This window comes from Rhipicephalus microplus, unplaced genomic scaffold (genome assembly GCF_043290135.1).
Source record: "Rhipicephalus microplus isolate Deutch F79 unplaced genomic scaffold, USDA_Rmic scaffold_17, whole genome shotgun sequence".
In the NCBI taxonomy this organism is placed as follows: Eukaryota; Metazoa; Arthropoda; class Arachnida; order Ixodida; family Ixodidae; genus Rhipicephalus; species Rhipicephalus microplus.
The window spans coordinates 1,298,251-1,310,979 of NW_027464590.1; the positions used below are offsets into that span (position 1 = coordinate 1,298,251).

At 46.2% G+C, this 12,729-nt stretch overlaps 1 long non-coding RNA gene across 1 annotated transcript in view; it reads left to right on the plus strand.

The window, feature by feature from the left end:
- Positions 1-620: 620 nt before the first annotated feature.
- LOC142785041 (uncharacterized) overlaps positions 621-12,729 on the plus strand; it is a 49,941-nt gene continuing 37,832 nt past the window's right edge. The window contains exon 1 of the long non-coding RNA XR_012888831.1: positions 621-691. This is a non-coding gene — a long non-coding RNA (uncharacterized LOC142785041). The remainder of the gene's footprint in view (positions 692-12,729) is intronic.

Genomic DNA, 12,729 nt, shown 5'->3' on the forward strand with positions numbered 1-12,729 from the left:
CCATCTGGCAGTTTCTTTGGAAAACAAAGCGCGTGGCCTTGGGCACTCGTCTCAGAGGTGAGAAGCTGTAGAACGCGAGGCGACGGGTAGGTGCCACCACCATCACGTCTTAGCAAAGCGTTGGAAGCGCTCTCCTTTTCGTGCAAGTGTTGCATGGTCAGCGCAGCGCGGTAAGCGCTACGGTCCTTAAAATTACTTATGTATGGCTTTTCCAGTAAAAGATATGCATGCAAAATATATGCATGTTGTTATGGTGCCACAGGCATGCGCAATAATTTCTTTTCAACTGACACTTGCACAATCATAAACGCCCAACCTTGAGCAACATTGGTGGTCGCTGCAGATGGGATCGGCCGTTTGAAGTACCCGATGCGGTAAGAGTGGACAAACAGACAAGTGTGCAGACAGACAGACGGACAGACCAAAATTTTTGCGTCGAAAGCCCCAAGAATGACTATCGTCTTTATTAGACGACATCAATTTTTTTTCGCCTCTGTAAAGCTTGACCTGCGGTCAATCTATACAGAAGGTGGCATAAGAAACAAAGCTCCCGCGAAATGCACGTAGCGCCATTTTTGCCACAACTAGTTCAAAAACAGTTTCGCACAATTGCAGGTGCCACTGCGGCAGCGCTACTCAAGGACAACTTAAAATAAGAAAGCCAAGACATCCTGATTTCTGTGGTCAATTTGTGAGTGTTTCGCTAATAATTCATCATTACCTTCGTCGTAATTACGTTTCTAGCCTCGATGTTAAAATAATGAAATAGTGAAATTGCTTAGAATTGGTACAAAATGATTCGGAGCTTTTCCACCCGAATCAAACCAATGAAGGCAGTAATGTTTGGCGTGTGTGCACCTTATCTTTCTGCATTCTTTCTTCCTATAAAGTTGCGCAATGCTCCTTTCTCACTTCTCTCTTCCTTGTCAGAAATTGGACTTCTAATACGTGCTTAGCGAAATATTACAGCTATTGCTAGAACCAACAATGAAGGCCTTGTGTAAAACGGTGAATTGTAACAATGAAAGTATACTTTTCACGTGGGATCGAGATATGACGTTTTGCCTTCATAAAAAATGAAAATCTCCAGTAGAAATTGCCGATCAATGAGAAGTCCATGATTGAGTAAGCATCAACTACTCGAATAGAGTCCATAAAGAAACGCATGCGTATGTCGGCAAAAAATTACTCATAAGCTACGTAACTCTCGAATCAATCCCATGCGAAGCCTGAAGAAAGGAGGTGACTGCCATGTGATTTTTATCAATCAAAACCTTACAAAGTGGCGCTAAATATAGTACAAATGCATGAATATATTTACGTTAGGCAGGTGTATATGTTATAATACAAATTGTCTACAGTTGCGTGACGTTGCCAAAAGAAACATGTAAATTATCAACATCTGAAGTGGTGAGTAGATATAAGGTGCTGGTGATGAACAGGAAGGTAGCTCTCAGCATTATTACAGCAAATCATATTCATTACATAGCGCCGAATTACAGGTGACGTTAAGGCCACGTGATAGCTTTATTATAGCACTAAAAAGCATTATTGATTGATGTGTGAAACTTAACGTCCCAAAACCATCACATAATTATGAGAGACGCCGGTGTAACAGGGCTCCAGGAATTTCGACCACCTGGAGTACTTTTCCTTCACTAGAATTTGAGCACACGTGCCTATAGCACTTCCACCTCTATCGAAAATGCAGCTGTCGCAGCCAGGAGAAGTACAAGTTTAATGCTTCCTAACGCGAACACCAACTCCAGTTGAGATCACCGAAATCAAAACTGGTGGCTCTTAGATTTAGTTGTTGTAGGCCACATGCCGGCAGGTAAACTCGGAGGCCTGCGTTTGCGCCTCCCCTCGAAGGAAACATTTGTTTATTTGTCGCACCAGACGTCACTTGCTCCGTACGTGTCCTCGCGTTTTGGCCTAAGAAAGTTCAGCAGATGGCATGTACCTTGAAATCAACGTTATGTGAAGCAAGTGGAGAGAAGATGACATTGTATCAATTTTTCATTGAGCGACACGTGATGGAATGACGCTAAATATATGTACAAATGTAACTCGCACAGACAAATGTTAAAGAGTTGGAGGTGTTCATACAACCAGTTATTTGCACTGGCGCAACGATGCCTAAATAAATATGCATTTTAGCAAGACCAGAAGCTGCTATGAAGTGCTGATGCTCGCGAGGATGCTGACCCTGGACACTGCTCCATAATTCAACTTCAGTGCATGGCAAATAACCACAACGAACCACGCAGAATGCTTGGTTTCGTTCCAGCTGGGACCCTGACATTTATTATTTGCATTCGTCGAGCCGATGTTGCCGATGTCGTATATTTCTTGGTGCTCGACCGACGAAATTGCCCAGTTGTGTTCTCGTCGTTCCTGGGTAGATACTAAGTGTCAATCACCTGTGACACATTCCGGCATAACAGCTCCACATAGCCACCCGCTGGTATGTGTCACTGTCTGGTGGGAAGTGTTTGACAACGTAAGCGACGGCATTGTTACATTATTCATGTCTTGAGCAGCGCGTCACATTCGTCAAACGATCTTACCCTCCCATGCTAATTTTGGTTCACGCCAAGTTAATAGATAGATAGATAGATAGATAGATATAAAGATAGATAGATAGATAGATAGATAGATAGATAGATAGATAGATAGATAGATAGATAGATAGATAGATAGATAGATAGATAGATAGATAGATAGATAGATAGATAGATAGATAGACGTTCTATGTGTCGATCGTACGCTAATGAATTCCTTGCATTTAATATATCTTGCTCTATGGGCTCACTCGGACACACCAATTTTTCCTGAGCCATATTGCCTCGAACGCGGAATCACTAAAAGTTCGCTCCGACAGACTCACTGGGACTTGATCGGTCCAAAATATGACTTACCCGAGTCACTAAGATTCCGACTCATGGCTTGATCTGATATGAATGAGTCCAATTGAATAGACTCATGAAATCTAAGCACGGAATAAGCTTTTCGGGCATTTTTTTCAATGTTCATACCATCTCGCGCGATCGGTGCTTTTCTCGGCGCTTCTTGATATTGATACGTGTACAGAACTGTCGCCCCGACACTGCTGAACTGGCACCCAAACGAAGAAGACGACAACGTGGTTGTTGTGGGTTGCACTCTCGAGCTTCTCCCCGTTGGCCTGCTTGACTGTGCGCTTTCTAAGCCGTTGGCAAGACAAGCTCTCGGTGAATAAATCTTCCCCGTAACATCTTTTGGTGGAAGGTGCGGGGTCTTCAAACAACCCGGCTCTGTAACTCCGCAGTGGACGCCAGCTTTGTCCAGCCGCGATGCCTGAAACCGGCACTCAGGCCTCGCCATCCGCGCCGGCTCCATAACCTGTGATTCCCCCCCATCTTCTCGACCCTGGCACGTTTTCCGTGACGGACAGCACGGATGTCGAAGAATGGCTCGCATTATTTGAGCGCGTCAGCAAGCACTACAGGTGGGACGAAACACTTATGCTGGCAAATATTTTATTCTACCTACGGGGTACGGCACGCGCCTGGTATGAGACGCATGAAGAATAACTAACCAGCTGGGACACATGCAAGCAAAAGCTTCGTGATTTGTTCGGTCGGTCAGTTGCTCGTCAGATGTCAGCCAGGCAGGAACTCGCGTCGCGTGTTCAATCATCGACGGAGTCGTACGTCACGTACATTCAAGACGTACTGGCACTGTGTCGGAAGACTGACAAAAATATGTCTGAGGCGGACAAGATCAGCAACGTGTCGAAAGGCATTGCTGATGATGCTTTCAACATACTAATGTGCAAGAATTGCGCCACTGTCAACTCCATCATATCTAAATGCCGACAATTTGAACAAGCTAAGAGCAGGCGAATAACCCACCACATCACGAGACTACGAAACACAGCTGCGACTTCGTCTTGCGAGGATTCTGCAGTGCCCCGTTCACTTGCGCCTCCTGCCAATATTGCAAGGATTGTTCGCCAGGAACTGGAAGCCATGGCACCCGCTTCCTATCAGCCCCCTGCGCAAGACAACTGGGCAACAGTCTCGCTTATTCAAGCCGTCGTACGTCAAAAGTTTGCTAACCTGAGCGTCCAGGTTCCCCGGCCCGCCAGACCTATGCCGCAACCTATGAGCACTCCCGTCCACAACGCTGACCACCACTCTGCTCCCCTTGTCGCTGCGGCAGCTGCGACTCCTCGGTTTCCATCACGCTACCGAAATCCATCTAAGTGGCGCTCGCACGATGATCAACCCATCTGCTTTTCTTGCTCTCGAGTTGGGCACATCTCCCGCCATCGCCGCAACAAGTGGTATTTCCGGCCAAGTTTTCCTAATATCGACCGCCGTCAGGACCGTGGACGCTATTCGCAACCCAGTTTTCCGGATGACAATATTCAGGACCCTTCAGCTCGCCGTTCATCCCCACGCTCCGAACCGTCCTACGCTGACATCGTCGCCCAAAGAAACTGGTCTGGCCGCTTGCCGTCACCTCAGGGTCGGCCGTCATGCTCCCCTCAACGCCGCCGCTCTCCGTCACCGGCTTATTCTGGCCATTCCCCAGGAAACTGACGAGTGCAGCGCCTGGAGGTGGCGCTGCGTGGACGACTTAGAACGAAAACCCTCAACCGGCTACAAATTCAAGACGCAATTTACTTCGGGTGTTCGTTGATGGCCACGCCATTACTGCTCTAATTGACACTGGTGCCCATGTATATGTTATGAGTTCTACCTTTCGATCTCGCCTGAAAAAGGTTCTCACACCGGCTATGTTCTCTACTGTTCGAGTTGCCAACGGAAGTCGAACATCGGTGCTTGGTATGTGCAGTGCCCGCGTTACTGTTGCTGGCCACCACACTTCCGTTCTCTTCGCAGTCCTCGATGCTTGCCCACAAGACGTCATCCTTGGAATTGACTTCCTAACCGCCCACTCAGCCCTCATCGATTGTTCTACCGGTATCTTACGGCTCGAATTGCCTTTGTGCTCCGACTTCACTCCTTGAAGTCGCACTCGGCTACGATCCGTGGAGTCTCTACGGCTACCACCCCAGGCTGCTATGCACATTCCTTTGTCACCCTTCCCGTCTGTTCCTGATAGAGACTATCTGGTGGCTCCCTTATTGATTTGACCCTTACGCACCGCGTCGCACTACCACATACTATGGTGGTTGTTGCTAACAACACGGTCCTATTTCCAGTTCTGAACTTCTCAACGTCGACCCATGATCTTCCCAAGGCATCACTTTAGCCGATCTTTCCACCCTTGATGAATGTTCGGTTTGTTCTTTTACCCCTGACACTAAGACCATGGCGAAACCTGTCATCACGTCGCAATATAAGGCGTTCCTCGATAAAATGATATTCAGTGACCTCTTACCTTCCCAAGTCGCAGCACTGCGGGGTGTTCTATTTTCTTACCTGGATATCTTTGACGTCGACGACCGTTCCCTGGGCCGCACAAGTGCCGTAACCCACCGCATTGAAACCGGCAACGCCAGTCCACTCCACAAACGCCCTTATCGCGTGTCACATGCTGAGCGCCAAGTTATACAGATGGAGGTCGAGAAAATGCTGAGTAAAGACGTCATTGAGCATTCATCGAGTCCTTGGGCATCCCCTGTGGTCTTAGTTAAAAAGAAGGACAACACCTTGCGCTTTTGCGTCGACTATCGCCACCTGAATCGGATCACCAAGAAGGACGTTTAACGTTTACCCCGAATCGATGATGCGCTTGACTGCCTCCACGGCACCAACTATTTCTCGTCCCTCGACCTTCGATGTGGATACTGGCAAATTTCGGTGGATGACCGCGACCGCGAGAAAACAGCATTCATCCCACCCGATGGCCTTCACCAATGTAAGGTCATGCCTTTTGGGTTGTGCAATGCCCCGGTTACTTTTGAGCGTATGATGGACTCTCTTCTTCGTGGTTTCAAATGGTGGACCTGCCTTTGCTATTTGGATAATGTAATCATTTTCTCGCCCTCCTTCGAATGCCACCTGTCTCGTCTCTCGTCAATTTTCGACGTTTTTCGTTGCGCTGGTCTCCAACTAAATTCGTCGAAATGCTCATTTGGACGCCGGCAGATTAAACTACTCGACCACCTTGTTGACGCCACTGGTGTTCAACCCGACCCTGACAAAGTCCGTGCAGTCCGAGAATTCCGGTTCCGCGTTCCACACAAGAAGTTCGCAGTTTTATTGGGCTCTGCTCATACTTCCGCCGATTTGTCTTACATTTCGCGAATGTTGCTAGGCCCCTCATGGATCTCCTCAAAAAGAATGTGGCCTTTTCTTGGGGAAGGGACCAAGAACATTCCTTTGCGTCGCTAATTACCGCCCTCACATCACCACCTGTGTTGGCTCATTTTGACCTAGCGGCTCGAACAGAGCTTCGCACCAATGCAAGCGGCCATGGCATTGGTGCTGTACTCGCTCAGATACAGAATGGCACCAATCGCGTGATAGCCTATGCTAGCCACCTTTTGTCGCAAGCGGAACAAAATTATTTCATCACTGAGCGGGAATGCTTAGCCCTCGTTTGGGCTATTGTGAAATTCTGTCCGTACGTATACGAACGTCCGTTCGCAGTCATCACGGACCATCATGCGCTTTGCTGGCTGTCCACGCTTAAGGACCCTACAAGAAGACTCGGCCGATGGGCACTTCGATTACAGGAGTACACGTTCTCGGTTGTTTACAAATCTGGAAAGTTGCACAGCGATGCTGACTGCTTATCGCGGCACCCCGTTGATTCACCTTGATCCAATGATTTGGAATCCGATGCCTGCGTTTTAGCTATCACTGACTTTCTGAACGTGGCCGACGAACAGCGCCGGGATCCTACGCTGCTCACCATCATTGACCACCTTCAATCGCGTAATGCTGACCCTTCTCTTAGCAGATACCTACTTCAAGACAACGTTTCGTACCACCGCAGCTTACACCCCGACGGCGCAGAACTTTTACACGTCGTACCACATCACCTGCGAAAGGATGTTCCGCGACAATTCCACGACGCTCCAACTTCTGGACATCTAGGAGTCTCCAGAACTTACGACCGCATTCGACGACGAGTATTCTAGAAGGGCCTCTACCGCTCTGTTCGCCGTTACGTCGCATCATGCGACCTCTGCCAGCGCCGAAAGAAGCCTATGATTCCCCCTGCCGGTCTTCTTCAACCTATTGAAGTTCCAGCCGAGCCATTTTATCAAGTGGGGTTGGACTTGCTAGGTCCCTTTCCTACTTCTACAACTGGAAATAAATGGATTGCAGTGGCCACAGACTATGCCACTCGGTATTCAATCACTCGAGCGCTACCAACCAGCTGCGCAACCGACGTTGCCGATTTCCTGCTGTACGACATTATTCTCCAGCATGGCGCTCCGTCTTACCTGCTCACAGACCTTGGTCGCTACTTTCTATCTCGTGTGGTTGATGATCTACTCTGATCTTGTGCAAACCGTCACAACTTCACCACATCTTACCACCCTCAGACTAATGGTCTTACGGAGCGCCTAAACCGCACATTCACAGACATGTTTGCCATGTACGTATCTACCGACCACACTGATTGGGACATAGCTTTTCCATTTGTAACCTTCGCCTATAACTCATCGCGTCATGAAACAGCGGGCTACTCCCCTTTTTATCTACTCTTCGGACGTCATCTCTTACTGCCCTTCGACACACTGCTTTCATCAGACCACCCATTCTCCACTTCGTACGCTCAGGATGCGATCACCCGGGCCCTCACGGCACGCGCGGTAGCACGCGCTCGGTTATCGTCGTCACAGACAGCACAGAAGTCCCTTTATGACCGTCGACATAGAGATGCCGTTTTTTCTGCGGGATCTCTTGTTCTCCTGTGGCTCCCATCTCGACGTGTTGGCCTCTGCGAGAAACTACTATCGCGATACGCTGGGCCCTGCCGAGTCATTCGTCAGGTCACACCTGTGACCTACGAGATTGCCGCTACCAAAAACTCATCAGCTGCTGCACCCAGAACGGAAGTAGTCCACGTTTCTCGTCTCAAGCCCTACAACGCCGACTCGCTCATTTAACAGGCACCGAGACGGCGCCTTACGGGCCGGGGTGATGATACGTGTATGGAACTGTCACCTCGACACAGCTGAATTGGCACCCAAACGAAGAAGACGACAACGTGGCTGTTGTGGGTTGCACTCTCGAGCTTCTCCCCGTTGGCCTCCTTGACTGTGCGCTCTCTAAGCCGTTGGCAAGACCAGCTCTCGGTGAATAAATCTTCCCCGTAACACTATATTACCATCTATTTAGGGCTATGAGTGGTTGCAAACCGGTAAGTGAATTTTTATGAAAATAGTTGAGTAAAACAGATATATTCATGAAGAACTTTGGAAGTGCTTGTGGGGAAAATGGCAACCATCTGTGCAATTGGCCCCCTGGCGCAGAAATCATCGTAGGCACGAGGGCCTAGCCAGGTCAGATGTAGGGTATATTAACATGCAGGGTGGCCGAATTCGCTGAAGTGGGAACAGGTAGAATAACAGCTAAGGGAGGAGAGGCCGATGGTATATAGTTTTCTATAATCACGTCTTAGGGACATGGAACAACTATCTAGCAATGTAGACTACGCATCAAAATATTGTAATAGAACAGACGGCTGCAGAAATTGGGGTGGTTTTGTAGCATTCGTTCGTAAAAACACAGCCTGGCAAAGAGTCAAGCAGGAGTGCTAAGAACATTTATGGCTAAAAGGAAATATGGCTGGGCAAATTACGCTCCTGAGTTTTGTATACTTGCGGACAGGAGAAAAATCCAGAGAGAAAAACCAAAAAATGGTGCAGTGCATAAAAAATGACATTACAAACTAGAAAAAGAGTGCGAGGGAATTACATAGGAGATATGAATGTGCACATAGAAGTAATGCTTTGATATATTGACCCAACAGGCAGATTTTATTTGATATGTGTGAAAGGCATGATTTATTCATTTGTAACAGCACCTAAAAACGCCAAGGGCAGATACATAGGAGCTGGGAAGGCTGCAGTCGGTGATACATCACGCAATAATGTCACATAGGATGTATGATAGGCTAAGGGTGATGTACATAGATGAATAGGGGGTCAAGACGCTTGGGTAGTGATCACAATCGTATCAAGCGGAACTTCAAAAGAGAAATCAAATTAGAAAAGTGGCATTACGAGCAACCAGTTTGTAATGTTTATTCAAAAAGGCAAATAAAGGCAAATAGAAAAAGCAACTAATGAGATTGAGCAAATAATCACCGAGGATACTAAAATAGAGTTGACGTACACAAATCTAATTCGATTGTTTGAATTAGAGCTTGCTAAGGTACAAGTCAAATCAACCAAGAAAAGCAGACCCAAACCTAAAAGGTGGTGGGTTGAGGAATTTAAGAGAGCCATAGTAAGACGTCAGGAAGCCTCCAGGGAACACACGTATACCAAACACAGAGTTTAACAGGAAGATGATGTCAAAAGAAAATGTAATAACGTTTTGAGCTGCACAAGGGCAGCGTCCGATTTATCAGAGACAAGATTAGAAGAAAGGGGGCCCAATAGATGGCAGAAGTTAACAAACAGGATAGAAAGGCAGCTACAAAGTTTTAGAACCATCTCAATTCTCTGAGTAATAAGACAAGCATAAAACAGAGGCCTAGAACTACAGTTCAAGGGGTCAGAGTAGAAGGATATGAGACAATGGAATATATAAAAACGATGATGACAGACACATTTCAACACCAAGAAAATGCTGCCTGCACCGTATACCAGACGAGGATAGACAATTAGCTCAGTGGCTCCTCTGGAATAATGAGAGAGGGAAAGGACATAAAAAAGGGTTCCCAGTAGCACTTCAACTGGCCCTGAAAGCATCTCAATTATTTTAATAAACTATGACCAAAATCTAAGCAAACATTAAGATAGACAGCGAGAAAAGCAATAAATATTCAATGGTGAAGCGCCTAATGGGTGGAAACTAGTAGGGCAAGCATGATCTAAAAAGAAAAGCGGGACAAAGCATATATAAGCAACTACCGTATTTTAATAGTGACATCAGTAGTTTACAGGCTGGCGATCACATAGTAAAAATTGCAGACATGGGTGGAGAATGAGGGGGTGCTGAGAGAACAACGAAATCGGTTCCGTAAACGAAGAAAGTTCAAGGACGATCTGTTAGCCTTGATGCAGTGTACTGAAATAGCGGAAAAAGAACACAGGCCTCTGTGGCTGGGATTTCTAGATATCAAAAGAGCTTACGATAGTGTGTTTCAAAAAGACTTGTGAGGAAGACTGGATACATGAGATGTGGAAGATGGGATCACTAATATTCTAAAGGATATCTATGAAAGTAACAAGGTAGTTATCAAATGAAAATAACAGATATCTGAACCTATAGAGATACAACACGAGATTCGACAGGGATGTCTCTTGTCAACTTTGTTATTTCTGCTTTATCTCCAGGGACTAGGAGCCAAGTTATAGGGGAGCCGACTAGGCTTCGGCCTCTCTTTTGCCAAGAGAGGAAAACACTATGAACAGTCATTACCAGCATTGATGTGTGCAGACGGTATAGTAATAAAAGCCGAAAACAAGGAAGATCTGCAGGCATTGAGAGACATTTGTGGTAAGAAGGTAGATAGGTTAAATTTGAAGTTAAGCACGGAAAAATCGGCAATCATGATTTTAATGGTAACGAAGGCAGTCAGCATAAGATACAAGAACTCACGCTAGAAATAGTGGATATATACAAATACTTGGGCGTATGTATACATCACAGGCTAAGTAGCTAAGGAAGCACGAAAGATACGTAATGACTAAGGGTAACAGGAATGCAGCTGTAATTAAAAATAGGACACTGTGGAACTACAATAGGTATGACGTAATGAGAGGGATTTGGAAAGGTGTCATGGTCGCGGTTTTGACGTTCGGCAATGCGGTCTCGTGCTCGAAATCAGAGGTTCTAGCAAGACAGGAAATCAAATAACGTGGCATAGGCAGACTGGCTTTGTGAGGACATGGGATTGCCACAAAGAAGGGGGTACAGGGTGACATGGCCTGGACATTATTTGAGTGCAGGGAAGCTAGCAGCAAGGTAGAACTTGAGGAGTGAGTGAGAAAATTGGGAGCGGAGCGTTGGGCTAGGAAATTTTTGATCTACTTGCACATGAAGACTATTGGTACTAAATTAAGGAAGCGAACTGGAAAACTGTCAGGCTAGTACGTAGACAGAAGCAGAATACCAAGCCAAAAGGAAAGATCGGTTAAGGAAAAGGTGAAGGAAACAGAGAGGGACATGTGTAAGATGGGAACGCCTACGAAATCATCACTCGAGACCTACCAATCTTTTGAGCAGGAAAATGCTAGGAGAATGATCTACTATAACGGTCAGGGTAGTTCTCTTCTCTTCGAGGCAAGAACGGGAATATTGCGGACCAAGACGTACTGAGCAAAATACGAAGGCACTGACACAGTATGTTGCGCGTGTGGAGAGGAGGAGGAAACGGCTGTATATTAGATAACGTTCTGTAAAGGGCTCCACCCTAAAGTCCGAGATAATGGCGCCAAATTTTTTGAAGCATTGATATTTAGGGCGAGTGGAGGCAAAATAGTTTTTAAACGGGTAGAAATAACCAGGAGGAGGCTAACTGATTCGTGGCTATAATCTAGGCGCAAGTGAACTTCAATTGTTAAACACTCAGTTATAGTACTTAACTTTATGCCTAGGTGGCGTCAGCCACCACCTGACTTAAAGGGAACAGCCTGATTTGTCCATCCACTCATCCAAAATGAACCAGGCAACCACAAAAGTTTTATTTTCCGATGGAGGCGTAAACGTTGTAGGCCCGTGTGCTCAGAGTTGGGCGCATGTTAAAAAAAACCGAGGTGGTCGAAATTTCCGGTGCCCTCTACTACGGCGTCTCTCATAATTTAATGGTGGTTTTGGGACGCAAAACCCTACATAACAATCAATCAAATCTACAAAGGTTTTATTGCAGAAACATCATGCATTATTCCCCATCTTGTGTAAAAGTGTTTACAGTGGCATTACTACAAATAAGCTACCATTCAATGATCTTAACCCCAAAACACTAACGTGTTCATGACATTCGTTGCTCGAAGTGTCACGAGATGTTGACACCGTCGTTGCACTAACCTTGCATTTCTTCACTCTTAAGCGCGTACCTAGATACTCTACAAGAAAAAAATGATCTCTTCATTTTTTCTAGAGTAGTGATTCAGTATACCTAAGTGAAATCTAGTGTAACAGCAGTTATCCTCACCATGTATGATTTGCACAGAAGTAAAGGAATACGCTTACATTAGTACACAAACTTTTACTGGGTGCTAAAACTCAAAAAACAAACACATGTACCGGTAACCCTGTAATTGCCATCTGGTACTCCGGTAACCGGGCTACGCTAAAAAGAGTACTTGCGAGCTAACAATGCCTAATCTCAGGGTCTGAGCAGGAATCTCCCCTCAGCATTTTTGTTGGCACTAAAGTATTCTCCCACAAAGCCACACCATGTTCTGTAACAACTTTTTAAACAGGCCTTACCGTTCGTGAAACGGTAATTACAGTTGCAGTGCTGGTAAACCAATTGTATAAACATTACATAAGTACTGAAATGATACAGCCGTTCCATTCGGTGAACGTCCGCTGCAGTTGGCCACCACTCGCTGAACTTGATCCATGTAGCAGTGTCCAG